The sequence below is a fragment of the Sceloporus occidentalis genome, unplaced genomic scaffold (assembly GCF_023333645.1).
Source record: "Sceloporus occidentalis isolate IW3139 unplaced genomic scaffold, rSceOcc1.0.p SCAF_32, whole genome shotgun sequence".
NCBI lineage: Eukaryota > Metazoa > Chordata > Lepidosauria > Squamata > Phrynosomatidae > Sceloporus > Sceloporus occidentalis.
The window spans coordinates 9,378,141-9,393,826 of record NW_028317012.1 but is presented as its reverse complement, the minus strand read 5'-3'; positions in this window follow the sequence as shown (position 1 = coordinate 9,393,826).

Genomic DNA, 15,686 nt, shown 5'->3' with positions numbered 1-15,686 from the left:
CATCCACATGGCATCATCGGGCACAGTAGACAAACCAAACCAGCCCACCAAGACATCCGCACCAGCACTATCGCACAGCAACGTCCAAAGCAAAATTAGACAGTGAAACCTCATTAACCGCCTCCCACAAATCCCAATAGGGGGGGGGGGGTAGGAACGCCCACCACTTGATCCCACATGCACAAACTAAGGAGCGCATCACCCAGCCCTAACCCATAGACCTGGGAAGGGGTCCCCCCTGCCAGGAACCACCTGAACATGGCTACGTGGGCCACCCACTGAATATACTGCCACCGCAAACAATCCCACCAATGCCAATATTTGTGACCTCGGGAGTCCACTATACTGCCAGGCAAGGCAAGCCCCCGAATGGCATACCCCCAACTCCATCTGCCGAGGCCACTTCCAATGAAGCAAGAACAAGAATCAGCGATACTTCTATGCAACACCCGAACGAAAACATGCACCACCAAGCACAAAAACATCCACCAAAGCCACCAACCATAAGAACCAAAGTGCACTTCCTCCGATATAGCTCTATCAAAACCACCCTACCAATACCCCTGCCAACTCCCCAAAAACAGGGCCAACACTAAGTGGAACGGTTCAAAGAAAACAAGGAGCAGGCGAATATATCCCAGACCTCAGGCCATACTAACATGAACCAATGGCCCCCTGGACAACCCCGTCACCAATTGTCCCAAACGCTTCCCCGCAGCCTGTGCAGCAAGAGCTCACTGACCAGCAAGTCAGCTCTCAGCACCTGCTTCACCCCACCACACACAGTTACCCGAATCAGAGCCCTCCAGCTCCCGAAAAGCCAAACCGAATCAAGACCAGGGAAATTTAACAAACCTATGCACCAGCAAGTTTCCAATCGCTCAGAGTAAGTGCACGAAAAACCGAAGGAACCCAGAAAAGACATTGAACACCACCACCCCTCTCCAAAGATGGTGACCTCTTAGACGTACCAGAAGCAGATCAAAATCAGACAGCGGCACCCAAAACAGGAGACTCGCCCCGCAGCCCCACTAAATCACCTTGGGCCATGTAGTACATACCCCAGCCTGCTTGAAATCTTCGGACAAACCGTAGGCCCCGGGAAATGCTGACAGGCAATCTTCCTGCAAAGCGAATCAACCATCCCAACAGAATCAGCTTCAAACCCCATGACGGAACCATTTGGTCCCCCACCGCCATCCCCTAGGCACCAACAAAACAGCTCTCTCTATGGCGACCCCACCAAAAACGTTACCCCCATACAACAAACCTGACAAACAGAGCAGATCCCTAGTCAGGAGACTACCTCCAATACATCTCACCCCAGTCATGCCGAACCCCAGTACCGAAAGTTTCAGAAAACCGCGGTACCGTAGCCCCCTTTCCTTAACCTCGTCCCATCCATGCTTCCCAGAGGAAGCCAGAAACAATTTCCCTCATGCCTCTTGTCCCCCCCCTCCATCTTAACACGACCCCCAGGCTAACCGGGGACACCGTTCAGAAAAACAACCATCAACATCGCCTTACTGCTGCAACCCTTCAACGATGCAATTTGTCACATCAACAGATAACCCTTACCCCCTCACCCCAAAACCCCAGCATGACCCTACGTGATTGCAAGCGACCTGGACAAATGCAGCTTCACACCACAACAAAGCAAGTGTTCCTGTGTAAAGCTGCCTGTGCAACCCACTCAAGAAGCAGCTACAGGAGGGGGCAATAAAGGGGGGGGACACACAAACATTTCCAACACACCGTAACATATAAAAACTTAGAAAGTGACAGCAGATAATAACCATTAGGCCCATCCAGTCTGCCCAATCTCTGAGTACTTTCCTTAGTACCTGCCCTTATCCTATATCTAACTCTGTCCTATGCCTATCCCATGCCTGGCCAAACGTTTGCACCGTATTAACATCTACCACTTCTGCTGGAAGGCTATGCCATGCATCCACTACCCTTTTCAGTAAGTAATATTTCCTGATGTTACCTTTAAACCATTGCCCCTCTAGCTTATGAATATGTCCTCTTGCAGTGGTAGTACTTACTTTAAAAGAAAATCTCTCCCTTTAACTTGTTGATTCCCCTTAAGCATTTAAACGTTACTATCATATCCCCCATCACGTCTGTCTACCAAGTTCCACCTCCCTCCAACCACCGATTAGACTGACAGCTCTCAAGAGCCATGCTTTCCCCCTGCAGTTGTCCGTCAGTAACCGTGACCTAAAACCATTCCACTGCCTGCAAATAAAACATTGCTACGGAACCTGCCAGAACCACACAAACAAATGCAATGTAACCTGCAAAGAATCTCAAGCCCAGCACATCTATAAACTTCCCAGGAAACTCCCCACTATACACTCCATAGATACCACACTACAGCCCCTGAAAAACATCTCAGCATCAACCCACACATGTGCACCCGATGGAAATAACACGCAAAAAAGAAACCTTAATAATGGACCCCTTGGCCGTCCCGTACAGCAAGGTCGTATGATCCTGCGCCGCCGCAGAGAAACACCGCAGGAGTGGCAGCTCCAAAACCACCTCCTTGGTGTGCAGATTCCCACCAACTCATCCCATCCTGATGGATGCATCAATTAGGGTGTGCCTGCGTGTGTCTGTGCAAGGGATGGGGTGCTGCAGCCGGAAACCCCCCATATGCAACTTCAGGATGGAGATTGGAAAAAAGAGGGGCCTCCCCAGCCCCACAGCCAAAACCTCCTGCCCCACGGCAGCTGCCCCAGGTAACTGCCTAGGCCTCTCTCCGGTGTCTCCCTACCTTGACATCTGCACAGGCCGCAGTGCAGGCTGCACCCGGCCGTCCTGCCAGCTTCTCTGCCTCCCTGGACGACTCCTGGAGGACCCACATCTGGGGAAACACTGCGGTAGGCCTCAGAGGCCTATACCAGGCCGAACCACCTCCTGCAACTGTTGACTCCTTGCACTCCGTGCCCCCTTTTCCATCTGGGGAGCGGCCAGCAGCCACAGGACACCCAGCTGGGCCATCTGAAATCACTGCCTTCCCATGGGCCCTTCTGGCCCGCTGTGATGGAACGCTGCGAGGGCCAAAGCCTCCTCCATGCCGTTGCACTGCACACCAGCATGCCTCTGAAGGCCTGCAAATGGGTTGCTTTGACTCCCAGGCCCCGTCCTGGGCTATCTGCGTCGTTCTCCTCAGGTCTGCCTCTGCTCCTATGCTCCAACGCTGCTGCAGTCCTCCATGCCAGCCTTCAGGAACATTCCAGCCGGATCCAGCATGTGGCCTAGTCGCTCCTGCAGCCACAAGGTCCAACAGCTGCTGCAGAACCTCAAATCCATACAGACACCTGCAGGGGACAAGAAGAGGGGAGAGAAAAAAGGGGGGAACAAAGAAAGAACAGACAGGCACACAAAAAAGAGCCCCAGATAAAAAGGAAAAGACTCAGACAGAAAAAACACAGAAACAAGACAGACCCAAACACAAAATGACACAAAAAACAAAGACACGCCAGGACACAAGAGAGAAACAGACAGCAAAGGAACACAAAAGAAACAGCCAAGTATACAAGAGAGACAACAAGACATAGACAGGGAAAGACAAACACCACCAGGTAAGGTTAAACAAAATGGATCCTTACCCCTGTGATCACCAAACTTAAATATCCTCCTACCAAAACTCCTCCCCTAAAATCCACAATTCCTGCCTTAGCCTAGCCCTGCTCAGCACTCTGTCAGGGCCCACTCTAGTCCATTCTGGCCCCCGTGGGCTTCATTATTGTTAATGCCATCGTGTGAATGAAGGCATTTTTAACCTGACGTGTAAAGGTCACATGGTGCTGGCCGTCGTATGTAAAGTGCTGCCCAGTAGGGTATAGCATCTGTATGTTCTTCCACAAATGATATCAATTACTGCAGAGCCGTCACTGAATCCCACAGATGGTACATTTTACTTGTTGCTCAGCATCGCGTAACATTTATGTGTCCAGTTAACAATTGCAGGCGCAATGAGGGTCCACCGCCCAGCAGGTGCGGGTTCCATCTCTGATACATATCATCAGCGACGTCGTCCATTAAATGCGTTTCATGATGGTACTGTACTGTAAAAGTGAGTCAGTTCTTTGAATACGGAATATATTTTATTTTAATATATACTGACCATTGCTCTTATGAGTTTTGGCTGTTGCTGATCAGTGGATTAGAAATGGGCATCTGTGCAATAAAACTTTAGCCATCTCATCAGTGTTCCAATCAACTGGAATTGGTGGCTACTGACTGAGACGGTTGGGGGTTCAAGTAAATGATCTCTCTCTTCTGCATCACACCGTGTTCTTTGATGCACAGGGACACTCGGTGAATTTGTGGCTGTATCTCTTGTCTCCATTCACTAAAAGATTAAATGATCAGTATGTTAAGCAATATTTCGACTGACCAGACTCAACTGCAGTTAGGGGTATCCCCCGGAGGCAGAGGACACATGGGGCTATGTTTGAGTTTGGGAGGGGGGGGGCACTGGTGGATTCCTGGGGAGACTTATTACTTGCCTTCCCAGTCCATTCATGTCTAAGTAACCCTGTGCTTATTGGGGGCACAGGGCGAACGAGATGGCCCGTCTGGTCTGATTTTATAATCCTTGATACCGAACATACTTCATCTAACATACTATCCTTCAGAACCAACAGACTTCAGTTGAGTCTTCATCTTCCTATCCTTCTGTAAAACACATCGGAATAGATACAACACCTGTTAATCTCTGCGGCACAATATATTCCGAAAATAGTAAATAGAGAATCTTCCGTACCCTATGTCATTCCGATCGTGCTAATAGCGACAATACGTTTAACCCGTCACAGTTCATGTGTCCATGATCAGAGCTAGAATTACTGCTACCCAGGGTAAATGGCAAAGTGGCAAGTTTTCATGGGGTTAAATAATGTTAGGACATACAAATTAATAGGAGTAACATTCTTAATGCTATAGTTGCTTATATAGAAGATAAAACAGTATCTTTAACATAGGCGATGTACGTTTTGATCCTGCACTTTTTCTAGATCTCGTCCTCAACACTATTCCTCACATTTGGTCCATCATACACCGGGGGCTCCCACCTGGTTTTCCGTATGGGAGAAGAAACCTAGTTCAGCCACTTAAGGGTTCACGAAAGAGAAAAAAGAGGGAAAAAAACAAAACAAAACAGGATAATCAGAGCTTTTCATAATATAAGGGTTTGTATCATTTCATAGCAAACAATTAACATACCCCAAGTTGATACAAGATGAGACCCGGATGAGATGCCACATGCACCGTTGGCTTGGATCTATGTTAAGGATGGAATTGTATAACTCCATCCTTTTAACAAGGGGAATGCATTCATCACACCCTTCAACTCAACCACCCAGTACATAGAGTCACCCGCCCTGCTATTTAAGTCACGAGAAATGCCTCTTTGTTGTGGTTATGGTGAGCCTTTAAAAATTTTAGAAATGCCGCTGATTTTAGGTTATGGTGAGCATTTCAATATTTTTTTGTCGTTGTTAACTGTCATATTAAAAACTTCTATGGGTAATTTATTAAGTAACATGATTACTTTGCATTACCATGATGTTTATGTCAGCTATTCTTGTAAAGTATTTGCTCAGCTGCACACAGTCAAGTCAAACGGGAGTTAATATATGCGTGGAATCGACCAATCAAAGTCGAGTGGGCGGGGTTATCCGGCCAACGCAATAACAAAGGCACGAACGAAAAGTTATACAGCTGCTAAAAACCTATTTTGACACAAAAACTGGAAATTGGAGAGAAATAGGTGAAGCCTATTTTTTTTTTTTTTTAATATATAATATATTAAAGAGAAGTACAGATGCCTGAGGTAACCCACTAGTAACAAGACCTTGCTCTGAATATACTGCATTAACTACAACCCTTTGTTGTCTGTCACTCAACCACTGCCTAATCCATTCAACAATATTGGGATCTAAACTTGGAGATTGCAGTTTATTTATTAGTCTTCTAGATGGGACAATGTCAAAAGCCTTACTGAAATATAGATACGCAATGTCTACTGCACCTTGATCAATTACTTTAGTCACCCAATCAAAAAATTCAATAAGATTAGTTTGACATGATCTTCCTGAGGTAAACCCATGTTGTTTTTGATCTTGAAACCCACGTGACTTTAGGTGTTCAACAATCCTACCCTTTAGATGACTTCAAATATAAGACAAGGGATATTTTTCAGAGCAAATGCTCTGAAAAAACCTTGTCTTATAATCAAGCAAATACGGCAGTGCTGCAAGGGACCTGGATCCTCCTGTCTGGCACTTACCGGTGCTTCTGACTCCCTGGTGTGTAGTCGGGGGAGCGGGTAGACGTCTACGCGATTCTGGTAGGCAACTTCCGCTGCAGCTGGAAGGAGGTGCCTTTAGCAGCGGGGGTTGTCTGCGTCGATCTCGCAGACCTTCTCTGGCTGTCAGACAAGAGAGTTCCTCGCACCTCTGCGGGGAATTCTCTCTGACAGCCGGAGGGTGTATTCGCGATGGCCACAGACAACCCCCGCTGCTAACGGCACCTCCTTCCAGCTGCAGTGGAAGTTGCCTACGCGAATAGCGTAGACGTCTAACCGCTGCCCTGACTACACAGCAGGGAGTCAGAAGCACCGGTAAGTTTGGGGGGGTGTTAAATGGGGGGCATAAGGCATTTCTGTAGGCAGAGTTAAGAAAAACCCTTACTGCCACTCTGCCTCCAGAAATGCCTTTAAACCCTCTGTACGCCACTCTGCCTCCTGAAATGCCTTATATCTCCCTATATGCCACTCTGCCACATAATATGCCTTTTAACCCCTTAAATGCCAGAGGGGCACATTGGCATATAGAGGGTTAAAAGGCATATCATGGGGCACAGTGGCATTTAGAGGGTTAAAAGGCATATCATGGGGCACAGCGTCATATAGGGGGTATAAGGCATTTCTGGGGCAGAGTGCCAAGCCTGGGGGCAGAAGTGCATAACTGGGGGGGGGGGCAGGTTGGAAAATAAAAGGAAACAAAAACAAAAAAAATATTTTTCTCAATCATAGCTTTTATTAAAAAAATTAGAGGGGAAAGCTCCAAGATTGAGAGAGGGCATCGATCCTCAATGGCTAACTGGCAGGGAAGAAAAAGAAGAACTTCCTCAACACGTGCAAATCTGAGGGATTCCAAGGGCTTGCTTCTTGTTACCCCTTGTTTTGCTAACAAAATCCACCACCATCGTGTTATCTAACAAAATGCGGACAGCGTTAGAGCCCTCAAGGTCCTCCAGACTTGCTTCCTGAAGAGGCACCCCAACCGCGAAGGCTTGCATCTGTAAAAACAGGAGTCCATAGTGGAACTTGCCACGGAAAGCCCTGAAGAACATTCTTCCCCCAAGTCTACTAACTCAGCGAACAGAGAACAGATTGGCTCAGACGGACCTTCTTCCAAAGGGAAAGAGACCTGTCCCAATGACGTAGAATAAAGAACTAAAGAGGGTGCATGTGAGCCAGGGCCCATGGAAGCAAACCAGGCTGAGGTCATAAGTCCCAGGAGTGACACGATGTGCCAGATGGAAACAAGAGGATGCCTTCAGGCTTGTCTGATGGCTTCTAGCAGTCTTAGAAACTTCTCCCAGGAATTAAAAAAAATAAATAAAAGGTCTTTTGGGCGAATACAAAATCATGCCCAGAAACAGTCTTTGTCTTGGGACAAGCTAAGATTTCTCCAAATAGATGACCCAACCGAGGATCTGGAGGAGGGATGTGGTCTGGAGGGAGCTACCACCAACAAGTCATCCAGGTAGGGAAATACCATAACACCTTGAAGTCTCAGAAAAGCCATGACCGTCGACATCAGCTTCATGAAAATCCTTGGAGCTGAAGAAATCTCAAAAGGCAGAGCCTGGAACTAAAGATGTAGGAAGCCATCAGCAGGCAGAACTGCGACCTGAAGGAATCTCTGATGATCCTGTCTGATAGGGACGTGGAGCTACGCATTTTAAAGATCGATGGAGACCATAAATCTCCTCTGGACATGACGTCTACAATAGACTGTAGAATCTGCATCTGAAACCTAATGTATCTGATAAAGCCAACGATGTGCTTGAGATCTATGGACATGAAGGCCGGGGAGCAAGCACCCCCCAAAACTGTTTTAGTCGAGGAACAGGAACCAAAGCCCTCTTTTGCCGATATTTATTGATAAGCTTAACAAACTGCTGCCTTCTCCAGGACTTGAAACAAGGAAGCTGTGAGGAGGAAGAGCCGGTAAGCTCCAGGGCAGGGTTATCATCCCTGCTCTTTCCTCTTCCCCTCCGTGCTTGACCTCTGGGGCGCCAATATGCTTTATTCTGAAAGGAGCAAAAGGAACTGGATTTTCCACTGAGTAACAAAAGGGATTAGATTTAAATTTGGGAAGCACTTTCCTTTGAGGAAGCCAATTCTTCTCTCCAAGATGTTCTCCAGTTCAGATCCAAACAGACCTTTCCCTAAAAGAGAATGCTACAGAGGCAATTCTTGGAGGCATTGTCTGCCAACCAAGTCTTAGGCCACAGGGCTTGTCTAGAGATGATGACAGAGCTGTCGCATGTGTTCTTAGTCTGAGGGACACTTCCTTTCTACTGGGATTGACCGACAGGAGGGCAGACTTTGGTCGCCTTGACAAAGACATGGATGTGACATCAGAATTCCAGGGGCTACTGCGGGTCATTCTCTCCTGCTACAACACTGCTCTGCCTACAGAACAATACCAGAAACTGAGGCTACTGGCTCGAGGGTCACTATGGCAGGTGGCCCTCCAGGAGGCTGTTATACGCCAGTGTCTTCCAAGCTCTGAATAAAGGATTAAAGACCAGCGGGAACGACTGATATCATTCCTGGGACAGCAACCCCATGAACAATGGGTATCCAAATGGGACAAACTGGTCCAACAGGAGGTAGAGCTGGAAAATCAGTATCGGGCTCTGCAGTGCCATGCAGAGCAAGCATATTGGGGAACTGTGAATAAATGTTCTCCAGAGGGCTATGACTTCAGTGGGATAGTCTTCAGGAGGATCCGGACTTCGGCAGTACAGCGGAGTGGCGGATTGAGGACATCCAGGATTTCAGGGAGTTGGACCTCCCAGATGCACTAGGACTGAAAGGTGATTTAGACTTTTTAATTACACAGGAGTGGGAACTGAAGAAGGCATAAAAAAAACTGTTCCACCGTGTTCAACAGAATGCTCCAGTATCAATGGATTTTGTAGATGTTATGGAGTGGTCATCTGAGGATATTGACCCAGGTGGGGTGGATGGGACCGCGGTCTCCACCCCTGAGTCACAGGGATACTGGGCAGCTAACACAGATCCGATACCGGAGCTATGTGACTTTACATCACAACCAGATGCAGAGATTGTTGATTTAATTGATTATACATCTGAGGATGTTGGTCCGGGAGGGCTTGCAATTGGCGTCCCTTCCCAGGGTAAGGAAGAAGGTTTTCTGGGTGTAGTGGATGGGACTACGCTCTACACTAGCACCCACCCAGCAGAAGAGCTGCCATTGGGGCAGAGCGCCGTTGGCCTCTGCCTGCTGCCTTCCCTGTTTCCTGAGCCAGACCACAGCAACCTCAGAGACTGTGGTAGTGGATGGGACAATAGGCTTATCTCCCCAGCAGTAGCTCACAAGTCCGGGAGCGAAGGAACTCAGCCTCACTCCCCAGCAGCAGCAAGAGTACCAGGGAGGGGATGCAGGCGGCATCACTCCCCAGCGGGTGGGTGAGTGCCTGGGAGATGGCGTAGCCGGCCCTTCTCCCCAGCGGCATCAGGAATACCAAGAAGAGGATGCAGGGGCATTACTCCCCAGTGGCTGAGTGAGTACCTGGGAGGGGGCGCAGCTGGCCCTTCTCCCCAGTGGCAGCAGGAGCACCAGTTTTGGGAGGGCATTGATGAGCCAAATGAACTGAATATGGAGTTAACCGGTTTGGGGTCGCCTCCTGGGTCAGTCCCATGTGGAAGGGGGAGAAATGTGATGGAACCCTCCATCACTGGGACCCCTGGAGAGGCCAGACTGCCAGCCTCCTCCCTATTGACAATGGGCCCTGACTTTGTAAAGACTTCTGTGGCTACCCCCAGAACTATATCATCTCATCACTTGCTGAGGGGATTATCTCTGAAAGACAGCCAGGATCTGCAACCAGGGAGTGACCTCCATTGTTTTAATTTAATATCAGACCCCTCCACCCCATGTTTGTTGTGTCCCCTCAGGGCCACATTAACATAGGGGCTGATGGAGCTGCCCCTACCTGAAAATAGGCCGAGTCAGGGGCGATCTGGGCTGGCAGACGTGGACATAATAGGATTGTGATATATATATTAATATTGTTGTTGATTCTTTTTTGTCTAATTTTGGTGTGTTACTTTTAATAAAAGTGGGGGGGTTATTTTCGGTTTTGGCCAAAGGAATGCTGAAGCTTCGGTTTTGGTCCAGAATTTTCATTTCGGTGTATCCCTACTATATACTAAGCAAGACACTGAAGTGATAGGCCTACACCACATCAATGTTTGTCTTAGTATATAGTGATAGGAGTTATGCTGCATTATTGTCAATGTATAGTGACAGGGATTATGCTGTACAGTGGTACAGCATAATCCCTGTGTGCCTCAGTATATAGTGATAGGTGTTATGCTGTACCCCCGTCAATGTGTGCCTCAGGGCTGTCATTCTGATGTTTTCAAAGGAAGCATCACAGAGGAAATCCATGGCCAGTCTCACGGCAGCAACATTCTTGAGGATAGTCTCCCTGGAAGTCTTGGCAGCAATATGCTCTTCAATCTGTGAGAGCCAAATCTTGACTGCGCTAGAAACTGAGGCACACGCAATTCCCGGGTTTAAAGACAGCAGCAGCCGCCTCAAAAGATTTTGACTTTCTTCTCCATCAGGTCAGAGAAATGAGAGCCATCCTCAAGCGGCATAGTCGTCTTCCTGGAAATCCTCATAACAGCAGTGTCTACCAGAGGGTTAGCACAAAACTGAGCAAAGCCCTCATCGAAAGGGAAACATTGTGGACAACCCGTGTGGACAAATTAATCCTTCTTTCCGGGTGGTGCCATTCCTGCTTGATAATGTCAGATAGCACATGATGAACAGGAAATGAGGCAGACTGCTTAGAGAAGCTGGCAAAGAAAGCATAGCTGACCTCACAGCGGAAGTCTCAGTCTCTTCCACCGGAAACAAATATTAACTCTCCTCCCTCTGAATAACCTTTCTCTACATCTGGCTAATCAAATTCAGAGTCTGATAACAAAGGCTGACACCCCAGGAGAGTGGAAGGTGGTGCAGCTTGACGGAAGGCAGAGAAGGTAGCCTGCATCTCCTCTTTAAGCCAGGTCAAAAACTCCCTACCACCAGACGGCTCAGAATCCGCTACAGATCTCAGGCAAACAGAGCAGAGCTTCTTCCTCAAATCTTGCAAAGCCTTGTGACACCTGGAGCATTGGGCATGCTTGGACTTCATAACAGCTTTCTTAGACTTGTCCTCAACAGAGGGCGGCTCAGAGTTATCAGGGGCCGACTTAACTAAAGATGCAACAGCATGAAATGCACTACAGGAAGTGTGAAAGCCCAAACGGGAAGTCGGCCGACGCCAGAACACCGCAACAGCAGCGTCTAGCCACTGAATTCCTGACCGGAAAGCCTCCATGGCCATAAGAAGTGCCACCATCATCTACGCAGGTGTCTCCGCAGCGAACACAACCGACAGAGCCACGCGAACAGCGTAGCTGCAGCAGCGAACACCCCCTGTAAGAAATCATTTTTACACTTTTATTTTGTTCTGCACATTTTAGCCCTGAATGCAACTTGAGTGTTAGGAACATATGTTATCAATTATGTGACATAGCTTAGAGGGTCTTCTGTGAAATGCCAGTGAGTGTATCCTATGACTGCTCCAATAGGATTCCTTAACGTATACTCTAACCAAACGTAAAGGGGCATAAATATGCATGGTTACAAGGGCAAGGTCTCTTTTTTCACCTTCATCTCACCAAGAATACTCCTTACTAGCCTTACTAATACTAGCCTACAGTACCAAATACCACCATTTCCAGCAACTAGTACTGTATGTATCTTGATACTTTGTTATAGAATTAAGGTGCAAGGGTATTCAACCCCCCCCCCCCCCCAGGAAGGGGGCTTAGCCCGGGGAAAGACGGCTCAACCTGGAGCCGGGGAAAATAATAAAAGGAAGATGAGTCGTCCCCCCCCCCCCACCTGATGTAGGGCAGGAAAAACACTGGAGGGGAGGGGCTTTTAAAGTTTTAGAGTCCTGCCCTATCTCAGGTACAGAGGAGGAGTCTGTCCTGAGTGTCACCGGGGATGGCAGTGAAACTTAGTTAATTGGATATAAACAATTCTTTCAAGAAGCTTGGAGGTTAAAGGAAGCAGAGATATGGGACGGTAATTGGAGAGATCAGTCGAGTCGAGGGAGGACTTTTTCAAGATAGGAGTAATGGTAGCATGCTTGAAAGAGGATGGGACAGTTCCAGTAGTGAGGGAGAGGTTGAAGATATGAGTTCGAGTAGGGACAAGGGTAGATGAAAAAGACTGGGTGAGAAGGGAAGGGATCGTGCCAAGGGGGCATGTGGTTGGAAGATAAGGGTCTCAATTTCTTCCACTGGGAAAAGAAAACTATCTCCCCGGATCTCTCCTTCCTCAGATGAATACTCCTCCACCTCAGGATAATCTAATTCTGAGTCTGATAGCAGAGGCTGGCTGCCCAGGAGAGAGGGATCTTGCACTGCCGGAAGGCGAGGGTAGGCAGGGACAACTTGACGAAAGGCAGAGAAGGGCAGAGACTACATCTTCTCTTTTAGCCAGGCCAAAAACTTTCTTCCTCCAGCCGCCTCAGAATTCGTAACTGATTTCAGGCAAGCAGAGCAAAGCGTCTTCCTGGAATATTGCAAAGCTTTGTGACACCCACAGCCCTGTGCATGTTTGTTGAGGACAAGCCTAAGAAGGCTTTGATGAAGACCAGAGGGCGGCTCAGAATTATCAGGAGCCGACGTAACCCCTTCAGATGCAACAGCACCCTAGGAAATAGAAATAGCACGGAGCATAATCAAGCCATAAGTCACAAAAGTGGCAGATTGAGGCCAAAGTTTTCAAGACCGGATGAAAACGAGGCTTGGAATGGAAGCACATAATGGCCCGAGCCATGTTGGACGACTCTGGGATGACAAACAAGCTGCCCTGTGGCAAACAAGCCGTCCAGGACTCCTACCCCACACGTGAGAAGCAGCAGCCGAGAGGACATTTCGCCAGCAGAAGGCAAGTGCGAGCTTGGCGGCGTGGCACCAGCCATGGCAAAGGCATCGGCTCAATGTAGAGCCGAGGGAAAACAACAAACGAAAGACCAGTCCTCCCTACCTGATATAGAGCAGGAAAAAACACTGGGGATATCAGGAGGGTTAAAAGTTTAGATGAAGCCCTATGTCAGGTACAGAGGAGAAGTCTATCCATAGTGTCACCTGGGATGGCAGGGAAAAGCTTCTTAACTCTTCTAGATAAAGTCAGTCTCTTCTCTGGCTGCTACCACTTATCAGAGATGATTACAGCCAGGGACTTGTAAACTGTGAAGGTCTCATTTTTCCTTGTAAAGCCTAGCAATAGATCTGACTTATTGGCAATAATGTGCTGACCCATGTCCAAAGTACCTCTGAAATTAACTTGTGGATTTCCTCTACAGGGAAGAAAAGAGCATCTTTCTTGACCTCCCTTTCCTCTTCTGAAGAGGTAGCATAGTTTTAGAGGAGGCCTTCCTAGGGACAACATCCTCAACTAGAGTCTCTATCCCACAGTTATCAGACATCATGAAAGACTGCATTGAGAAGGCAAAACAAAATAAAACAATCTTACCAGAACGGCCTTAAAACAGGAGCTGTAGCTAAATGAAACCCACCTTCAAAATTCAGTGTCCGAGGACTTGCTTCCTCATCCAGAGGAGTAGAGTCGGAGGTACGTGCATCGGAAGAGACACCAGAAAGTACTGCCCGACCGGCTTCGAGGCCAGCTGCTCCCATGGCCGGACCTATGTACCCCTGCGATAGCCCCCAAACATCCATGTTCCCCTGGAGCATGTAGTGGGTGAGGAGTCCAGGCACCTCAAGAGCCCTGGGGGGGGGGGGGGGGGGAAGTTCCTAGAGAGGATAGCCCCTATCAGAGTAGAGCAGGAACAAACACTGGGGAGGGAGGGGCACCTGCACTACGTGATAAGCTCCCTTTCTGTGTGCTACCAGGAATGGGGGAAAAACCCCCAAAACAATTCAGTGTGCTAGTTCCTCTAGCATTGACAAAAATCAAACTAAGAAGCAGACAAGACCCTTTTTCACGTGTTTCTTTAATCTGGTACCAGATGTTGTGTGTAGTAATCCTTCAATGCCGTAAGGTTACATAAAACAGTATGCAAAATAGTACATGCCTCTAAAAGAAAAAATTACAAGCTAATGAAAAAAATGTGTTTATTGAACAAGAACAATATTAAAAAAAACAATGACATTCTAACTTGCTAACAAATGTTTAGTGGGTAATGGAGGACATTACACATACTCTTTTCTTACAAAATAAAAATATATAGCCATAGTGGCCCAAGAGAAAACAGGGCGTTTCATCAAACCTGAAACTTTTCTTCACTGGTGTAGGATATGAAAAGATGTAAACTTACATAAAGTAAAAAAAAAGTCCTCTGAGGTGTCAAAAGACCATACATGTTATTCCTATGTTAGCCCCAAAAGGGCATCTTTGACAAAACATCCAATTGTACCTCTCATGAAGAGATTACCTAAATTCATACAGATAAGAAGCCTACCAACTATCAAAGCAACGGATCTGCTCAGCATGCTAACTTCTCTTCATGCATGTACACACACATACCCCTTGAGAAATCTACAATCTACCTCCATATGCACACAGATATCCACCACCCAGAAGTACAAATTACCAAAATCTCCCACAATTTGAGTATGACAGCTATACCATTTCTTTGTGCTAATTAAACACAAAATTTGCTTTTATGGTTATTGTACAGTTGCTCGTATACAAAAAGCAAAGCAAACAAAAAAATGCACATGATTTCCACATCTGAGCAAATTTTAATTTCCCACTGTTCATTCTTACACACACCCAAAAAGACATACAAGCAATTAATTTTGCCAACCTACTATTACTTTACTCAAGTGCTACCTAACAGTATACATTTAGGCAGGCCCCAGTCATTCAACATGAAACTAAAAACCATTTACACAGTTGTTGTATACATATAAACAGAACTACCCCAATAGCCTTTCGGATACATTTTGTTCGCATCTACAAATTGATTAATTTAATGGTGGGCATAAAATATCCCTTGCCACATTCTCAAATACTCCTGTGTATCCATTTTCCAATCAGAAATGCTATACCAGCTTTATTAAACAAAGCTGCAGCTTTTAGTATACCTTAAGTCTGTGTTAGGAGACAAGAGTCTTCAATAAAGATTTCCAACCCCACTGAGCATGTTAACGACACATCTGTACAGTACCAAAAGGAACCCTTAAGTAATGTATACCCTGCATGTATGATGTTAATGATCTACATAGCAAGATAATGAAAGCAGCTCTCCATTTTCTATGTATGCAGTAAAATTGGAATCATTGGGGTTGACAGTGTTTGCATTTAAATCTT